A 21,461-nucleotide genomic window follows, 5' to 3' on the forward strand; every position below is an offset into this window, starting at 1 on the left:
CTATGTATGATTAATAATAATGAATTTGATGACGTGGAATGGATAGATGTTGATGATATAGAGGAAGACGACAAAGAAACGACACCACTTCTTGAATTAGATAATTCAAAAATTCCTGTAATTGACTCGATAACCGACTAGTTCAAACCCAGTTGGGAAGATGATTTTGCTCAAAAAAAATGAACGTTAATTTTTCATATTACTTCTTTAATTAATAAACTAAATATGTAGCAATTGTTTTGTGCAATAAATTTAAATTTAAATAATTCAAGAACTTTTTCTGTTGAGACAAAATGATTATGTTACGTAACAAATCCTTCAGGGGTAGGGGGGTCTGGTAATTTGTTACGATCTGTTACATACCAGGGGGGGGGAGTCTAAAAAATCTTCAAAATGTGTTACGTAATTTATGGATGTCCCCCTACAAGTAGGATCACCACAGTCGAATGGTCTAACTGTGTTTATACACAGTTTGGCTTGTCGCAAGCCCTGCGCAAATTCTCAGTTATCAAGATGGACTTGTCGTATCCATTCCTTGATTCGATAAATTACGGAATATCTTGTGAATGGCAGTCTTAGGTGAAAGATGCGTTTGAGTCCGTTTGAGGTCCGCTGCTTCATTTCTTTTAACGCCAAAGTGGCCCGGTACACAGATCAATCTGACTATGTTATTCATTTCTTCGAAGCATTCATCGACTATCCTCGATTGGAATCTTGACGCCTCAAGGGTCTGAATTATGGCCTGACTGTCTAAAAATATGCTGATACGTACCCCACCGTAACCTTTCGTGTTACAGGTCTGGGTACCTCTCAGCATGTCGAATATTTGTGATTGATAAACCGTGGGATTTATATACTTAGCTAGAACTACACTTACTTAGCGATGAAATTATTGAGAACAGTATATAATTTATAATTATTTTAAAAATCGGTATTCATTTTTAAACCATTAATAACAATATTACAAGAAGAAAAACTTGTTAATCGTATCGTATTCAGCAACATTAAGCAATTAATTTACTAATTGACTTCTTCCTTAAAAATTTTTGTGTTCCCTGATGAAGTTTGAATGAGGAACGAAACGTTAGTTTAATAGAAAAATAAATCATCTTGTATGAACGTAGATATTTGTCAAATTTTTACTTAAAAATGTAACTTTGTATATGTAGAAATTCAACAGTGAAAATATTAACTCCTTTTTATAAAATACATCTTTTAATTTTTACAAAAGCTCCTATTTAAGTAAAAAAAAGACTTTTCTTTTATCTGGAACGTTGATCTCAATACGTATTTTTTGTGTCAAGAAAGATTAAGAACAAATTTTGTATCTTTATTCGAAAATAGATACAGTAAAGTATTTTGAATAGTGAAATTCGATATTGAGTAAGAGATGTTTTTTTTAAATGTGGCATAATTAATAATTTACCATTACTTTTTTGAGTGTGAAATGGGCCTCGCCGGTCTACAAAATTTGCTTCAAGTAAAGTGGACGATCGGCATTATTCCTTGTGTTAATTACACTTTATATGGAAATAGAAGGAAATCATCCTTCAAAATGCGCCGCAAAGTGGTTTCACTGACGTCAAATTGCTGAGCTCGGCGACGATACTACACCTTTGGGTTCTGGGCAAAGCTCTCTCTGACCGCTTCAACCAGTTGATTGGAACGTCCTCGTCGCTGATGAGCGACATGTTGATGATCTCCCACAGGCTCGTGCTCAACAAAATTTTACAGTAAGCGACGAATAGTGTTATCAGGCGGTATCGGTTGGCCACGATATTTATGCACATTAAGTTAACATAACTGAAAGACTATATCTGTGTTTACAGATTTGGAATTGTCCAGTAAAGCTGGTTGGCTCCGACTAGTAACTAATAAAGATACCATAGAAAGTAATTCGAATATGTAGAAAAAGATACAATTGAAAGGTTTCTCAAAATAAAATGGATAGTTAACATTATTTTTCTTGTGAAAATATTAGTTATGTCACCTTAAAGGAAACGTTTAGTTCACAATACGTTTCTTGATTCATAAAACAATACGTATTCCTTCCTATTTTTAAATAACCCACATAAGTTTTCCACTATTTTTCATACTAACTATTTAAAAAAAATCTGTTAAACGTTTACTGACTGAATTTGTTAAAAAAAATTGTAGTGTACTTAAAATTATTTTTAATTTATTATTTATATTAATAAAAAAAACAGTATTTAAAGTGTATATTTTGAATATAAAAAGTAAAATTTTATTATTTTGAATTTTAAATCGAAAAAACTAAAAATACATTTCAATTTATATAAAAAAAAAAAGATGTGGATAAAGATATCGTATTCGTTTTAAATTTATTTCTTAAAGATATCTTATGACGTATGACTGTGAAATATAACGTATATTTACGAAAATATTGAAAAGGTACATATTCATATTTGTACATTAAAACCTTAAAATACGAACGGCTTAATGACATATAATGTGTTGAACTGAACTCGAAGCAATATTTAACCCACGAAGTATAGAAACAAGGAGTCCGAACGTAATATTGAACGAATGGTTTCAATTTAGTGTACAGATAATAATAGCATTTGGTACGTCCTGAATTCTTGCGCAGCCAGTAGCAGAAAACAGAACTATGATCCGTGTTTATTATTGTGTACATGAATACCATGGAAAAGCCTATACCATTTGGACTCCTTGTATCTATACTTCGTGATTTAACCTTTTAGACTGGTAGCTTTCGTACCACAATCATTTTTCTTGTGGTTACTTATGTTTACGATTTTTTTGTTGCATATGTTTACGAGTGAAAATACATTAATTTATATTATGGTAGAATTTGACAAATTATGTTCAAATGTTGTAAAAAGCATGAATACGTTTGTGTGAATAATCCTTGATTTTAGTAGTGAAAAAAAAAGTTCCTTACAAAGAGATTACCGAGAGTGAAAGAATGCCCTCACTCTACCACTACCTGCGCAAGAGCATACCTTGTTTAATTCTACCATGATTCATATGAAATAAAAGTATATTAAATATATTTAATAATTATTTATCAAATTTTATTTATCTGTCATTTCGAAAATGTGGTTTTAAATCCTGCCTCGAGTTCAATTGATGAGCTAACACATTATGTCATTAAACCGTTCGTTTTAAGATATACGTCATAACGTATTTTTAAGAAATGAATTTAAATATACGAATTTGTATCTTTATCCATAGCGTAAATATATATATATACATATTATAATGCAAAAAGTACTTTTATCTCAATCACAAGACAATAGTAAATTTTAAGGAAAAAAAAAATTATTGATTCTTAATCTTAGTAATTTAGTAAAAATTTAATTTTATTATTAATGCATTAATTTTCTGTGTTCAGAGCAATATTCTATACAGAGTGTCCTAAAACTACCTCGCTAGAAAAACAAAGCGATACAAAGGATTCTAAGCAGAAAGTATCTTTATAGTTTTTGAATCCGATATTCATAAGGTTTCGTTATATTAATCGGGATTTTCTCAAGATTACAAATAATTTTTAACGAAGTCTTTTCGTTGATAGTACGTGGGATAAAAAAGCTGCAAAGGAACTTTCGGTTTAGAATTTTATCGCTCTGTCCTTTTAATCCGATTGTTTTGGGACACCCTGTTTATATGATTTTAAAAGTTAAATGTTTTATAATACTTTGTTAAGTTGTTTTTTTCGAAATAGGAAATTTACATAAAATGTATATTTTCAGGTTGAAGTGAAATTTCACCAGTGACCGAAGATAAAAAAAATTTATTAAAAAAATGGAAGATTGTTAATTACAATATTGATTATGATTTTAAGCAGGAATTCATTAAATTTTTTTTGTCGAATTTTATATTAGTTAAGGCATATCAGGATATCGGGATAAAATTTAAATTTTTGTAATATATGAAAAATCTTATTTGGAATTTTGAATTATTCGTCGGTGTCCAAAACAATTACGATTCCTTTGATAGCGTTATTTCTACAAATTTATCTTGTAGGGAATTTAAAAGAAAATACGAATAGAGACAAGATGGAAGTTATTTGAACAATTCTTTATTCCGAAAAATATTCCGGCGGATATTTTTGACACTTAAGCGGTCACCTTAAGATTTAATAGGTTTGTTAATTTTAATATTTAATACAATCGGACACCCCATTTTTGAAAAGAATATAGTTCAATTCAAAGCATTGCTCTATTCTTACGTAATAATACGAATATGCGGCAAGTAATTATTACGAAGCAGAGCCAAAGGACAAATTGGAACAACAAGAGACCGAACTTTCACATTTCCTTGGAAAAGAGCGATTTTTAGTGAAAGAGTTACAAAATTACCTCCTATTTACATTTCTCTCTGGAAGATAATTATTCTAAATGTACGATTCCGACAATGTTGTTGGGGTGCCCAAACCAGTTACAACGACATTGAAGGGACTCATCACGTCAGAATCACCAGTAGGTGGGTGTTAGCATAATTATTTAATAAATCAAACTTTATATTTTAATAATTTTATTTAAGCAAAATAATTACATTCTGATGTACACTCTAAGTCAAAATAAACGCAAAAATTGAACCATTTTCAGTGATTTTACTGTAACAGTACATGTAATTCACATATAATGTTATAGCTATAGCACTTAGAATGGTAAGCACGTGCATTTTTTGTGACACAGAGTGTACATTACATTAATAAATGATTTGAATGCATATTAACACAATTCAGTTGTTTAATAATGGACAAAATTCTTATGTTGTTTTTGATGACGTCTACTTCTTGTTTCTAATTTTTTTTGGCGTTGCTTCGTAATTCTTGTTTCCCACATGTTCGTATTATTTCGTAAGTATGCCGAGCAATTGCAAACACACGAACACTCACCATAGGGTTTGTACCGTGGACGGTGGTTAAAGTCGATAGTCAAAATGAATGGTCGTATGGCTGAAGCTCTAAGTTATCAGCAAAGATTTTGATCCCAATATTATCATTTTTTGTTTCAAATAAATTTTACGTGTTTTATCAATTAGTTGAAAATATTTTAGGCTTTGACATAACACCTAATTAATGATGAACGAATGACAACGAATATTTTAATAATGTGCAAAGTATGGTATAGTTTTAGAAATTAATTTTTTATTATTTTTGTTGTAAATAGCGAGGTTACATCAAAAAGGGGAAATGTTAACCTACCCTGACCAATTGAAGGCTGGTTTGAAGGCGATTTATTTGATTCCTATTTTTTTTAAGTCCATGTCCTGAAAAAGGGCATTAAATCATTCCTACGAATTGAATTTTCACTCTTTCTAAGTAAGTTTTTTCGTACAACGACAAATAGCTAATTGTTCATTGAGTGCGAGCAACATTTCTTACGGAAAACAGTGCGGAAAGAGAGTACTTATCTTCCATATGTAAAAAAATGGTGGTCACAATATTGTGGTAGATTTACACAAATTTAGCCTTTTTTGTGAAAGATCTTGGTCACATTGTGAGTTTTTGTTGGAAAACTGTCAATTTAAATCCATAACTTCTGAACGTAACTTTGTAAAGGTACAAGTACATACGTATAGAACGATAGTTTTACATCAGATGATCAAAATTTCACTTCAACCGTGTGATATTCGTAGAATAGATTAATATTTTTATCTAGTAGTTTCTGCTGTAAAATTTTTAGAAAACAGCACCAACTGAAGAAAAAATAGAAGATGTTTTTGTATAATATGAAAATTCCCTATTTTCTCTATAAGTACACATTGTATAAAGATTTTTCTACTACACGAATCTATTGCGCATATTTTTCTATGGCTTTTTTCATTCCAAAAAAAAAAAAACAAATTTTTAATGACTTTATTGTGACGCTAACGTGTGATATTAATTAGCAAAGCAACATAAAATAAATGCTTCTCCGTTCAAACTTATAAATACTATTTATTATGAATGCTAAAAAATTAATGCTAATAATAAATTTTTTTTTTCAACAAAATGAGAAAAAAATTATTTGGGCAATTTTGGGCAATTTGTAAATAAACAAAAAATAAATAAATAATTATGTATATTCCAGTTATAAATAAATACAAAAAACAAATTTTTATTTTTTGCTTTTAACGCATTTTAAAATGCTATTGTTATAAATTATTATGTATCAAAAATAAAAGAAAAACAACAAAAATAGAAGTGTAATTCAAAAATCACTCTTTTGGCAATAATTAAATTTAAAAAGAAAATGTCTCAAAAATATTTAAATTTAATAAAACTTGATATTTTAATCATAATTTTTGACTGAATACACAAACTATAATATTATATATTTATTCAAGAGTTAAAAATCAAATAAACTACGATTGTAATTTTATAGTTAAGAATTAAAAAACAAATTGATGAATTCAATAAATATTTAAAACTTTCCTTCATCTTATTTTATATAAACATTCCTTGTGCAACATATTTAGTGTACAGTTTCACTATTATTTCTCAAAATCATTTTTAACAGTATTTAAATCACTAAAATAATTTGTTAAAAAATTATGCCATTTCGTGAAGTGCCATAAGAGGGTCATCCATAAAGTATCACCATTATATAATTTGTAATACCTTTACCGAAAGTTTAATTTTCTAACTTAATAAATATGCAAAATGAGCAATTACTCAGGATTATAATTTATGATTATACTTATCGTGAGTTCTTACAGCACTTTACTCTGCGCAATAGTGCGTAAAGCACATAATCCGTGGCTCAAAGATTGTGTTGGAAATCATAGCTAATAGAGAATCAATGTTAAATATTATTTATTATAAAACTACTAGCTCGACCCGCACGGAATTCCGCTCCTGTAGTTATCGTAATCCGTGGCTAAAAACAACAAACAACAAATTTCGAAGAAAAGTGATGAAAAAATCAAAAGTTCTTAAATTAATATTAGGAGAATATGTATTAAAAAATAGTAATTAATAATTATACGTCTAGAGTGTTAGGAGAGCATCTTTAAAAACTAATAACATGTTTGCGTAATAAACTTATTTAAATTTATGATACTTTTTCGTTCAAATTATTTGTCTAGCGTGTTTTTTCTAAGCGGTACATTTTTAGATCATGAGTATATTTTTCCTCAAACCTAGACATAATAAGCTTGAAAATGAGGGGTGAATCATGGAATTTGATAAAGAAATAAGGAAGATAAGAGCAGGACAGAAAAAAAACTTGCTAGAGTGATAATATACAAGATACACAGTACTTAATAAAGAAATAATAAGTGAAAAAAAACTATTGATTGAGTTAATTGTTGAAATATCATATATAGTTTTGATTACGCAACCGTTTGTTTTTTAACGTCATGTAAGTAAAGATAGACAGTCACTCTTAGACACAAAGTTATAAGAGTGTCTTTCCTCTCACTTCCTCAGTATACAGGTACCTGTATACAACAGGTACCAAATGTTTCGTAAACAATGATGTTAACGATAAAATGTTTCAAACAAAAGTTGTTTATTTTTTATAAGGAACATTTTTTATACTTATACTTTTGTTTTACGGTTTATAAGATGGGTCCTACGGATTCAAGATCCAATTGACCTATGCCCGCGTGATTACTTAGTTCGAAACCAGCAACAGTCACATATTTTTTTTTTTTTTTATTATCATATGCAATACTATTGGATTTTTTAGCTATTTCATTTTTGTTGTCTTGAACATTACTTCTTTTATTTTTTGATAACTCTGTATTGTTGTAATTACGAGTTTGTTAGGTTGAGTTTGTTGACTAAAGAGGAGTTGGTTGGTTACTGTTTAGTACTGCATTTGCATTAACATGTAATGAGAGTGGGTTAAATATGTTCGTTGTTGTTTTCTTAAGTTTAGCATTTTTTCTGACAATTGATAATTCTTTCTTGAGAATCCCTGTGGAATGTTTGTATTCTGTTAACGATAGAACATATAACAATAATCCACCTAAATTAAAAGTAAAATAAAACCACAAAAAGAGAAAAAAATTGAATGTCGACAAAAAAAAAATTAAACTAAAAGTTCGAATATTCTTATTATTCCATTATTCACTAAACAATATTCGGTAATTGTTGCATATTTTAAGGCCTATTCCGCGAATAGATCTGTGTTTGAAAAGAAAACCCACAAAAAAGTAGTTAGGAGATAGATCTGACAATATGGCTGGCCACTTGAAGGTTCCAAAACCATTAAAATAAGATGTTTCTAGAAAGTTTGTTCCAGGAACAGCCTGACTATCATGGCATTGTGTTTAGGATATCCATCTTGTAGGAACCATACAGATTTCATGTTTAAATTAGGAAGAGCTCTAACAATTGGCCATATATTATTTTGTAACAAACTCAAAATATTTTTGAGAATCTAAAGATCCGCCAATGAAAAATGGTTCTGTAATATTGTCACTCACTGTTCCAGTCCAGGCATTCAGTTTCTTTGGAAACTGAGTTCGGGTCCTGATATATCGATTTGTCTGAGACCAGTATCGCGTGATAGATGGATTATATTTTCCAAGTAATGGAAAAGATGATTCATCGCAGTAAATAAAATATTCCTGATGAAATTATCTTCTCAATTCGCGTTTTCCATCATAGCTTAACAAAACTACAACCTGCGATAAGCGTTTTCAGCCAAAATCTCTTGGATTTTTCGAAATTCCAAATCTCCGAGCATTCCAAATTCTTTTGGAATGCTTGGCGATTCTCCAAATGCAACAATAAATAAATTGACACATTCCTGTGCCGGATATCTCCCAAATTACCATTTAATAATTTCCAAAATATTACCAATGCATTCCACATACATAATAGGCCTTTTCATCATGTCATAAGCGCAAGTGCAGAGTTTATTTTTTCGTACTGACAGCAATAAGTAGGACTAAGATAGAAGATATCTGTTATTCATTTGATCACATTGGTTATAAATCATTTAGTACGAAACAAATGTGAATCGTGATTTTAAAATGAAAAGCCCTATGATTAATCTTATCAATTATACTGTGCATCAACACCCACTTTTATATGACAGTTTATTTTTATACCATGTATATATGAAATATACATAGTATATTAAGTTTAGTCCCAGGTTTGAAACGCCTAAAAATATTGATGCTACGAAAAAAATTTTGGTATAGGTGTTCATAGAATCTAAGGTGTTCTAGAACCTAATTAGTCCATTTCCTGTTGTCTGTCCGTGTGCCCGTCTGTCTGTCAACACGATAACTCAAAATCGAAAAAATATATCAAGCTGAAATTTTTACAGCGTACTCAGGACGTAAAAAGTGAGGTCAAGTTCGTAAATAAGCAATATAGATCAATTGAATCCTGGGTCCGTAGGACCCATCTTGTAAACCGTTAGAGTTAAAACAAAAGTTTTAATGTAAAACAAGTGAAAACAAACAATTGACTGAGTTAATTGTTGAAATACCATGCATAGTCAGTGTTGATTTCTTTATCACATTACAACTTTTGTTTGAAACCTTTTTTTTGTAAACATCACTGTTTACCCACGGGGGCGCTAATTAGGTGCACATTTTATAGTATGTATTAATATTGGAATATCAGTTATGTGTGTGTGGCTATTTAAAAGTGGATATCTTTTTTTATTTATGTGACGTCAAAAAACAAACGATTGGGTCATTAACACTGTCTCTACATGGCATTTCAACAATTTACTCAGTCAATTGTTTGTTTTCACTTGTTATTAAAATATTCAATTATGCATTAATCAATTATATTATTAGTAAAAATATACTTTTTTCAGTCCATGTATTAGAACACCAAATTGACTTTCCACTTCCTGTTAAATTTGTCACAAATCTTAAATGATACTCTTCTTTCTTGAAGTAGGGCGTAATTTATGGATGACCCTAATCCTTTTTGAAAAGTTTGTTTCTTGTGTGGCAAAAATATATGGGATACTGTTGTACCTTTGATCGCAATATACATTTGTATGCTTTTTAAAGTCATTTTTTTAAATGTGACAATAGATATATTACCTCTCCTGGTTGAACCGTTATTTTGAAATATTAAACTTATGCCTAGTAAATTAAAATTATAATTTTTAAGGGATACAGTACTTAATTTTGAAGAAATAACAAATATTGGAAAATATATAAATGTCATTGGAAACAAAAATTAATAAACTCTAAAATTAGAAAAGTCTCGATAGTGAAATTCAGTATCATGACATCTTATGACATTTTTTGAAATATTCATGAAGTGTTGAAGAATATATATATACAAATTAAACTCTCGCACAAATTTGCCATATTGGTTACATTTAGATTATTATATCATTTGATATTTGAAGGCAAAATTCCACTTCATTTCCTAATTATCTTAAATTAAAACGTGCTTCATTAAAAGTTTTGATAGCATTAAAATTTCGTATAAGTGTATTAATGTGACATTAAAAATACTCTGCGGATCAGGTAACAAATTTAACCGTTTTTATCATACTCCCAGAGTACCCAGGACTTATTATTTTCTTCTAGAACATAAGAAAAAACAGTTATAACATTATAGGACGTTGTTTTAAGAATCAAAAACAAAACCACTCTATCGGTTGTGTAAAACAAAACCACTCATTTTGGTAATAAGTAAATAAAGTTGCTGTTTCGTAGATAGCAATATTTTTCAAGAAACTGAAGGATGATTCAAAGCTAATAAGGCCAATGTACAAAAGTCTCCCATACTGCCCAAAGAAATAATTATGTAGATAATATTCGATTGTTAATGTAAGTTTTGATAATTTCCACCAAGTTAGAACACAAAACTCTTTCATGGCACAAGATCGATATTCGATTTTGCAAATTTGATTTTTTCAAACTACCAACATTTACTGACACAGAATTTGGTCCATGTTTATTTGATATCGCGTATGTAACTCAAGACGTATTTACTTACATAAAAAACAATATATCAAAATTACTCCTAGGAAATGAATAACCACCCATAAAATTTTCTAAAAATGCTGTTATTTTTTCTTGCATTAGAAATGTTAAAGCTATGCCTGAAGAACCTCTCAATTTTAATTCAACTCGATTACGTTAATTCTGCGGAATTTGAAGTATTTGAACTCTCTATACAATAAAAAAAAAGTGTGTTATATTTAAAACTCACGGCGACACGAGCTCTCGGTTTATCCCAGATTGAGAGGTTTCTCCAGTTTAAGAACGCTTTTTGAATGCTTGTTAAGGTGTAGTACACTTCGCGTAGATAGTAAATCTCTAATGAAATCTTTTACTATCTACAGTAACAATAAGTGTAGTACATCATGACAAAAAATCTTTAGACATGGAGACTACATCAAGTAAAATACACACCAAAATTTGTCAACGTAATGGTATAAATTATTTGAACCATTAGCATCGCTAGTGTTCCTTGTTTACCGAAGTGCGTGGCACAAAATAAATCCCAACATACAAACGAAATACTATATAAATGCGTTATGCTTTTTAAATCAAACTCACGCATTACACTCGCTTCACTATCCCGGTGCCAAAGGAACACTACTGACATCTTATTTGTGGCCCTCTGTTTACATGGAGTTCGGTCTCATCATCTGGTCTCCATGCCTTTAGACTTGACTTTTTTAATTTTTAACAGTTAAAGAATTATAATCGTTCTTAAAAAGTACCTTTTACAAAGCAAAATGTTTTAAAAAAAATAGTGAATAGTTCTTGTTAATAGAGTGATATCATTATTCATGTTATATAAAATTAAATTTAGTGAACAAATAAAGTTTTAATCGTATGAATTTTATTAAAAATATAAATAAATAAAAATAAAAAAATGAAGAGAAAAATTCAATATTATATATAGTCGCATTTTTTATAAAGTATCTCTAATTAATTAATTTATATTATTTATTCAGTTTTAACTTTGAACAAATATTTTTCTAATTGTTCGTGAATGTTGTAAAGTCTGACCAATTATAGTAAAGCAGTCAATTATCCATGACAATTATTTGCTTCCGTTTCACTTAAGTACAGGAATTAAAAAAATTTCCCTCAATTTGTATGTTACTGATTGCAAAACTCATGTATTTGCAAATGGTAACAGTTTTCAAGGACGCAGCAATACATTGGTTAGAGCGCTGATCTGGGTTGCCAGAATTTGTGAATTTGATCGTAGTTCAAAGTATATTTCTCCACGCAGATTGATTAACTTTAAATTGACTTGCTTATGTCCTTTAATCACGAAGGGGCGTACTGCCTCTTCAAATTAAGTAAAAGTTAAAATTAAATAATTGTTCGTCCTGTCGGTAAACGTCGTTTGAATTTTAGGAATCATTTCCTAAAAATGGGTGGATAGACGTAAGCTTTCAAAAATAATGAAAAATAGTTGAAAACAAAATCGAAGGACATAAGACATACAAGACATCAATATATGGATAATTTATACTCAACTACCTTACAGTTCTAAGCTTCTTAAACTCTAGTCACCTGCATTGTTAAAGGTATCCTTGTTGAACCAAAAAGCACGACCCGATCCATGGGGGGCGAGCTAGGCAACCGCCCGGACCGGCAACAATGTGTGGCGCCAAATCCTGAAAATCACTACATAGTATAAAACAAAGTCGCTTTTTCTGTCCCTATGTCCCTATGTCCCTTTGTACGCTTAAATCTTTGAAACTACGCAACGGATTTTGATGCGGTTTTTTTTTTAATAGATAGAGTGATTCAAGAGGAAGGTTTTTATGTATAATACATCCATATTATAGTAGAGTAAGGGGTTGAAATAGGGATTGAAAGGGATATGCTTCAAAAAATAAAAAAGTTGTGCATCGATTGAGCTCAAATATTGACACGATATACAACCAGATTCAAAGATCTATTGTTTTTATCTACTTTTAACCTTCGGAGGGTAGAAAGGTGTAGCGAGAAAGTGGGAAGGAATTATCGAATATTTACAAATATACCTAAGTGGGGTATCAAATAAAAGAACATGACGTGTACATTACAAAACTGTTATCCCACGCAAGGAAATGTGCAGGGAGGGGTGAAAGTGGGGATGTTGTCCAGCAAAGCGGGTAGTTCACAGCTAGTATGATATACAATAATCTCGATGGTTAGGTTAGGTTATATTGGCTGCCCACGAAGGACACACTTAGGCTATAGACTATAGAGCCCATTGTGATACCATATATGTGTTTGACCTCCTTTCCGCTGATAATTTCATTCAATATCAGAGGCTGAGTGCACCTCCTTCATGCATATTAATGCACTACACCAGCCCATCACAACTAATAATTAAATTAATTTTGTTGCGGCGGCGGAAATCGAACCCGCTACCCTAAGCATACCGCGGACGGAATTGGTTACGCCTAAACCAACTGAGCTAATAGGGCGACTAATCTAGATAAACGGGACTCAATATAAGACGACTGTTCCGAAAACTGGGATTGTTTGGAAAAATTAATTATAATTTATAAATAAAATAAAACACTGGCAAAATACCATTGGAATCTGTATACAGGGTGCTTTTTTAAGTTGATATATGCTTGAAACTCAAAAAATAAGTTTTATCAGGCATTAAACGTGACTAGGTTTTCAAGCTCACACTACTCCATAACTGGCAATCGATAGAGGAGCAATTTAAATTAGAAAGTTGTTATTGATTAAAAAAGTAACTTTTTTGTCCGTATCCTTTTTCCGCAAACTGTACAGTTTAGGCAAAAAGAGATTGAAAAATTTTACTCTAAGTTGTTTTTTCGTATCCAAGTTGTTACTTTGTATAATTGTTTCTGCGAAGTCCATGGCACTCTTCGAAAAAAAATTTTCAAATAAATCCAATAAAAGTGGTGCGTTTTTCTATAAAGACCATTTTAGTTCAAATTAAATGAACAAATTGCACAAAAAGCTAGATTTTTGCTATCAATTACTGTTTAAACTATTCGGTCTACAAAAAAAATGTTTCAAACACAAAATGTTTGCGTATTTATAAAGAATAACTTTGTAATTTAAAGCGTTCGTCTCATGTTTGTCAGCTATGAATCAGAGTGAGGTTTTAATTTAACCTCAAAACTTAGATCGAATTCGATGCCGGCATAAGATTTGCCCCTTTGAAACTAATATTTTTCGTTTGAAGAATTTTTCTCGATTAAATTTATTTATCGAGTTTCAAGCATATGTCCATTTAAAACTCCCCGTATATGTTGTGTAAAGGACGGCACATATAATTTTTGCCCGGAGCTAGATAGCTAGATCGGGCCCTTCAAAAATGGATGGGTACAGTAAACTGAAATGTGATTATAAGATTAATGTGCTGACTAAACAGAGATCTTGTTACTATGTTGATGGTGACTACTTTAATTTATCTCTGTACATTGTAAATAAAAATGCTTCAGTATTCATCAAAGAGGTTATGTTACATAGAGGCTGAAAAGCATAGGAAACGCAATAAGTGAATTATTGACCGCTAAAAAAGAGACCGAAAAAGGGACCGTCTTCCCTCTTTGTTCGTATTCCTCTTTGACCGTTTTCCCTCGAATATTAATATTTTGCATTATTGTATAAACAGGTGCATGTCTGTGTATTTAATAGAGGTAATATAAGACAAACGAAGACAGCCATACGCGTCCTTTTTAAGATCTCTCTCTATAATGATCAACCGTTGAATGGCCACATTACGGTTCTATGTTACAACGCCGGGAATTGATGGTTTGTAGAAAATTGAACATCCACTGAAAAAAATATTCTAAATGATTTACCGTATAGTTTTGATTTAATTTAATTTTTGTTATCATAATTAAAAAAGATATATATTGTAAATTTTGGGAAATTTTGAGGTTATATTTATTCAAGATTTTTTTAAAAAGTTTTTTTATACATTTTATTGTGTTATTTTAATTTATTAATTTAGTGTCCGACCGAAGGTCGATTTTTGGCCGAAGCCGATTAATCGGCTATCGCCACAACCTTCGGCCGAAGCCGAAGCCGAAGGTTTAAAAACATGATTTTAAAACTTTAATTTTAAAGTTGATCTAGAAGTCAATGTAAAGATGATTAAAAAAATGACCTTGAAATTTATTTCAAAATAATAACATTTAGTACAGTTCGTTCAATTCCTATGTTTGCTAGGAACCTTACGGCCTGAGTTCAGGCCGAAGCCGAATGTTTGACCGAAGGTGGTTTTTTTGGCCGGAGGTTGCCGAAGCCGAAGCCGAAGCTTCGGTCGAACACTATATAAACTTGTTTGTATCATTAGTTGAAAAAAAAAATTCAAAAATGATTGCTGATTTGACTAAAGACTAAACTGTTTGCTGTTTCAATACTGCTATACTACTTAATTAAGTATTTTGCATTCAAATAACTGAATAAATTTTATAAAATACGTGATTTATATTGTTTTATGCATTTTTTTTCAAAAAGATATATTTAAAATAAGAAAAAAAAAATGGAGTTTCAAAAAATAAGATACGATAAATTATATTAAAATGTGACATTTATTTTTACTATAATGGCCTATTGTCTTTGTCTTTCCAAATTCCGTAGTGTGAAATAATATTTTTATATACAATTACATAAAACATATTTCTATATAATTATTGATTACGTACATATTTATGTATTTTTATGAAAAGCACTTACACAATATTTTTATCTTTGTAATGTTTAATTATATTTTCAATTTATCTTCCATATGTGTTCGTTAATTTTTTTGTTTAAAAAAAAAAAAAAACTTATTAGTTAATGCGGATTATTTCAACAAAACTTTTTGTGAAAGTTTTAATTATAGCCAAAAAGTTTCACTTCGCTAAGATTCCTTCCAGTTTAGGGCCTGATATTTATCCTTGTGTAAAAAATCCAAATTGTCTGATGGTTGGTACATTGATAGTTGGTGATAAGACAATTTTTTAATTTTCTCTACGTAAAGTCATTTCATCAGTCCTAAGCTCTCTAACGTGTGAGATTCAGGCCCGTAAAGTTACAAATCTTTAAAAAACTTTTCATTAAATGTATCGTGTTGGGTATTAAATCCTTATCCTCGAACAATCTCACATTTTCAAAGGTCTGAAAATTGCCTAGATTTGTGTAAAATAACTATAAGCTGGCTTTTGTTCACGTACAGTCAAAGGTCAAAGTCGCTGCTACCTATCAAAATCCGTGAATGTAGCTTTAAGAACCGTTGAAAAAAAAAGGAATTTAAAACCATTTCTAGAATTGCTACCATCTTCTAAGTACGTATGCATTTGGATAAAATTTCTTAGGTATATATTTAATCTAAATCGATCTTGAAATCGATTCAGTGCCCGGTGATACTGAAAAAAACGACTGTAAATGAAAATTTTAGCTATAAATTAAACTTGGAAGAAATTTTTGTGTTTTTATTTATAACTAAATTGATATACTGTTTATTATTATTAAAAAATATTATTACAAGTACAGACATTTAGAAAGTTAGCTATTGTCTACTTATAAAAATTTATGCGTCCATACGAATAAGTGAGAACTGAGGAATAATAAGAATGAAGGAAGATTGGCAGCTTCAAATTTATATTTCTTCAACAAGAAAATCTTTTAAAAATTGTCTAAATTTAATTTCAAAGAAATGCCTTAATAAAAACGCTATACTTTTTACTTTAACAATAAAATCGCACATATTTTTACAACACTTTCTAGATGTCGTACATAACCTTTTAAATGGGTTCCCCATTTTTATGGTGTTTTTATGTACAATTAAAATTTCTTCAAGTAATACCATACATATTTTTTAAAAAAACTCAATAACTATGTAGTCCCAAGATTTTGTATTTGAAAAAAAATCGCAATAATTATGTAAACTTTATAAACAAAAAAAATTTCACTTTTTCCAATTCTTCGACTGATGTAGATTTTAGAAGAAAGAAAAGAAAGAGTAATGAAAAATATTTTAAATTTATTTCGATGACTTTTCATCTTTTATAGCACAAGCAATGGAGATAAAAATTAACTTTCAACTCAAAAATTTTAGAGATTCGCTGAAAATTTGGCCCTAGTTACTAGGCTAGTTAACATGTACGATTTTTTCTAACTTTTTTGTATATTCTTCGAAAATTACGAAACAGGTGTCATTCGATTCGTAATTTTATGTAGAAAGTTTACTGAAAAATCCGAAATGGCGCTGAAAAAAATTGCAAAAGTTATAAACAATTAAGTGAAAAATAAAATAGGGGGTTCATATAACAATTTTTTAAACAACAATTGTAAAAAATTTGAAAAAATTATTTTTATGTAGCTTTTAACCATAGAAAATTAAAACAATTAAAAAGTTTTAAAAAAAAATTTTTTTCATTACTTTTTTTAATTTGTTAATTTTCAAATGTTAATAACAAATTGAAAAATCAAAATTTTAAAATTTGCCGTATTTTGCGCTATTTTCAAGGCTCTGTAAAAATTATAAATATTAGAGATACAATTTCGGCAGTCGGAACTTTATTTTAGGAAATTTCTTCATCTTTTTGGATCTTTTTTCAGATTTTGAAAATTTTCAATATTTTTTGAGTTATTCAAAAAACACTGAACCCCCTATTTTATTTTTCACTTAATTGTTTATAACTTTTGCAATTTTTTTCAGCACCATTTCGGATTTTTCAGTAAACTTTCTACATAAAATTACGAATCGAATGACACCTGTTTCGTAATTTTCGGAGAATATACAAAAAAGTTAGAAAAAATCGTACATGTTAACTAACTAGACTATACTTGAAAGGATTTAAAATAAATTGGCAAAATTTTTGTCGGGTGGAGCTTCAGGAAAATTGGAGAAAATTAAAAAATGTTTCACTTCTAACAACTTGAAAGCAATATATTAACTGAAAATAAGTTAGATGCAAAGGTTTGACAGGCGCAAACTTTTAAATTTAAACCTTTTTCTCGTGAATAACTCAAAAATCGCACATTCAAGCCCACTTTTCGTTCTGGTAAATAATTCCTGAGCTATGGCTTATTGAATGTTGTAGTATTTTGTCTCTGAAAAATCGAATAGGTAGTTTTACTTTCGTCATAGCTCTGAACACTATTTTTACTTTTGATTTCATTTTGAATATCTTTACGAAAGAGACGAATGTTAAACGTTGAATGTTCGACCCTATAGTAGTGCTGCATAATAATTTAAATTAACGATTTATTTATTTGATTTTTATTAAAAATAATTAATTTTATTCCACAATACATTGATTAGTTTCATTATATAAAAATAATAAAACTCGGTTTTAACATTTATTATTAAAATGTAGACAATAGATGGCAGTAAGAGTAACATTTTTCAGTTTTTCCTGAAAACAGGGATAAAACGACATTTTCTAAAAATGAAACCAAGCTAGATCGATTTTTCGCCTCAAAAACCCTTGCATACTTATTTTCATGAAAATCGTTGCAGCCGTTTCCGAGATTAAAGATACATATACAACAATTGCTCGTTTAAATAAATAAGATAAAATGCATTAGGAACGTATATTTTCTCATTGATGTACGAGTTAGTTCCCAAAACTGCTACATAGCAATGCCACCAGTATCGAATCCAAACCACTGTCTAATAATTAATTAATTTTTATTTTAACAAATATTACTGTCAATTAATTAAAATTATTTATTAATTTAATGCAAGTATGAATAGAATTTATACAAAATTAAAATTTGTTTATTTATTTTAAATTTTCTACTAATACCGCTATTTGGATTCGACATATGTGGCATTGTCTAGTGTTTAATAATGTAACTAAAACATTTTCATTAAGAGACCCATGGTTTTGTCAAAAGTAAAATGACTTGTATATATTATATAACTGTTCAAAACAGAGCTGTCCTGGGTCACCACAATTGTTATTAATCTATATATATATAAAGAGAGTGTTTGTTTGTATGTCCCCGATTTTCCCTAAAACTAACCATTGACCTTCGGTAGGGGATTATGTCATTGGGTAGCCCTTAGGCTCCCATTGTGAATAAGGGAGTTTGGTGAGGGTGGAATTAAAAATGATCTAGGAATTCATAGAAAATAGATTAAAAAATAGTTCTAATAATTTTCAATAGATGGCGCCACCGTCAATAGTACAATTTTCACTAGATGGCGCTACTGGCGCAAATGTCTATCGATTTTTCTCGAAAATTCTGGAATGTTCTATGGATTTCTATCGAATTTTCTAGAACTTTCTCGAATATTCTGGAATGTTCCATGGGTTTCTATCGATCTTTCCCTTACTTTTCCGTACACACAGAGAGTGTAGACATAATATTGGGATCGGCCAAAAAAATCTTACTGTTCCGTACACACAGAGAGAATTAAAAAAAAAGTCTTTCATTTAACAATTTTGATATTTAAATGTGCAAAAACAACCCAGCGAAGCGGGTTTAACGGCTAGTTTTTTTTATTAACTTTATTTTTTTAGTATTTTTAATTGATGGTTTTCGAGTTATTCTCAAAATAGATATAGCTAAAATGTCGTATAAAAAAAGATAATGTTCAAAATTATATTAGCTACAACTTTTACACTTTTTTCAGATAATATATAGTTTTCAAGTTATAGGAGAAATACGATTTTTTTAATTTTCTTTTTCCATTACATGACAGCAACCTTGGCAGCCCTCTAACTACGTATAACAAAATCTTTAGGAGCGTGTTAAAATTTAGAATTCAAAATTTCTATTTCTTGTACTATTCATTGCATATTGAACATAATTGAGGTATTGAAAATAATCTATTTTTATATTCAAATTATGTCTTATATTTGCAACAAGATATTTTGATGTTTTCTTTGGGTAAAAATTAGATGAATGCAAATAAAATTATGTATAAATTATTTATTAAAAAATTTGTGTATATTTCTTTAAAACAATAATGTAGATAACAATTTTAAAATGAAAATAAAAACTTCCTACTTTATTAGAATGAATAAGAATTCTGTAAATATTTGGTTTTATTTATTATTTATCTAGACCAGTTTCAATTTTCAAACGTTACACAATAAGGCAGATATCATACTAGTAGAATAAAATTACGCCTTGTGTATGGATTAAAGGTTCAGGCAGCGAAACTTTGGAGTTTTTTTTTCACATCAAAATAAGTATTTTTTAAAAATTTTTTACTTTCCCGTAGTGGTGCAACATGTCTAACCAACAAAATGGCGTCAAAAATGGAACTTTTTTCAGAAATTTTATAATTTTCATTTAATATTCGCAAGAGGAGACATCGGTGCATATCCAAATTTGGTAGGTTTGTAGTCAATGTTAAGAACTACTCCTCATATTTTTTTGGGGAGGTTTCGTCCCTTCCCCTTCATATAAAATCAAGTAAAATTTTATTTATAAGGAATTAATTTTTTTTCTTATAAAAATGATCAAAAATCGAAGAGTATACTTCGAAAACCAGAGACCGGAGAAACGCTTCGGAAACCGGAGACTCTAGTCCAAAATCGGAGAGTTGGCAGCCCTAATAATATATGTTTACATTAACAACTACTAACTTCTATTCAAGAACATATATTTATAATGACGTGAAACTCGAGTGGATGGTCGTTGCAAATCCCCGATATGTTGTTTAACCTGTGATTCTAAAAACCCGACCTTCATAACATAAATCACACGAGCAGGGTATTTTATACACAAGTAAAAAAATCTATATAGTGAGTATTTTATAGTTTATTTTATACATAATAGACTAGTTATAATATTTAAAAAAGGCATCAGAAAAACTTGTAGAAGTAAATCATATTACTTTTGGGAAAAATGTCTTTTCCCTCTATTTTGACCCTACTGAATCCGAATATGCCGGCTACCCAACCGAAATCTTGACCGGAAGTGAGATATTAAGATGGCGGCCAGATTTTTGCCCCTTTTTTTAGTTTTCTCAATATAAGTCCAAAACTATGCGTTTTTTCAGCAAATATTTTCTTAAAGTTTGTTAAAAAAAAAGAAAATTGCTACATTTTGAGCTCTGTTTGGAATTTGAACTAGCTCTGTAGGTTTAATACTAACTGAGATACAGTTCTCCAAAAATTGGCAATTTTTACGAAAAAAGTGAAATTTTCATACTTGGTCTATTTTTGATTCAGATATCGGGGAAAATACTCATTTTATGGGTGAAACCATAGGGAAAGATGTTAAAGCAAATGTAATTAGCTTTAATATAAGAAAAGAACGATGTCTGTAGGCCATATCGTTCACTCACAAATTTTAAAAAATCCAAAAAAAGAGAAAACTGCATTTGCCAATTTGCTTTGCTTAGGTCTTATAATGGTTTGAAGGTATGTAGGTAGAAAGGATAAATCATGTAAATCCACAATAGTCCGGAAGCGAATCGCAAAATAATCGGTAATAGAGGTGTTGTGGCACACCCGGTAGGAACTATGTTTGTTTCGTTTTAAATTATGCATTATTTAATTATGTATCATACTTTCGTTTATCAAGTTCTGAAAATAGACATTTTCTTATTAATAACAGAATAATCAGAAATTACCAAAGATCAGAATCAATCACCTAAT

The 21,461-nt window shown here is 29.7% G+C and overlaps 1 long non-coding RNA gene across 1 annotated transcript; it reads right to left on the reverse strand.

Annotated features, from left to right (window-relative positions):
- LOC123300807 lies at positions 1 to 3,257 on the reverse strand. Its single transcript, XR_006535398.1, has 3 exons — positions 3,195 to 3,257; positions 2,097 to 2,099; positions 1 to 421 (listed from the first exon to the last, which is right to left on the reverse strand). It is a non-coding gene; the product is annotated as an uncharacterized LOC123300807 (long non-coding RNA).
- Between the last annotated feature and the right edge of the window lie 18,204 nt (positions 3,258 to 21,461).

Source organism: Chrysoperla carnea, chromosome 5 (assembly GCF_905475395.1).
Source record: "Chrysoperla carnea chromosome 5, inChrCarn1.1, whole genome shotgun sequence".
Taxonomy (NCBI): domain Eukaryota; kingdom Metazoa; phylum Arthropoda; class Insecta; order Neuroptera; family Chrysopidae; genus Chrysoperla; species Chrysoperla carnea.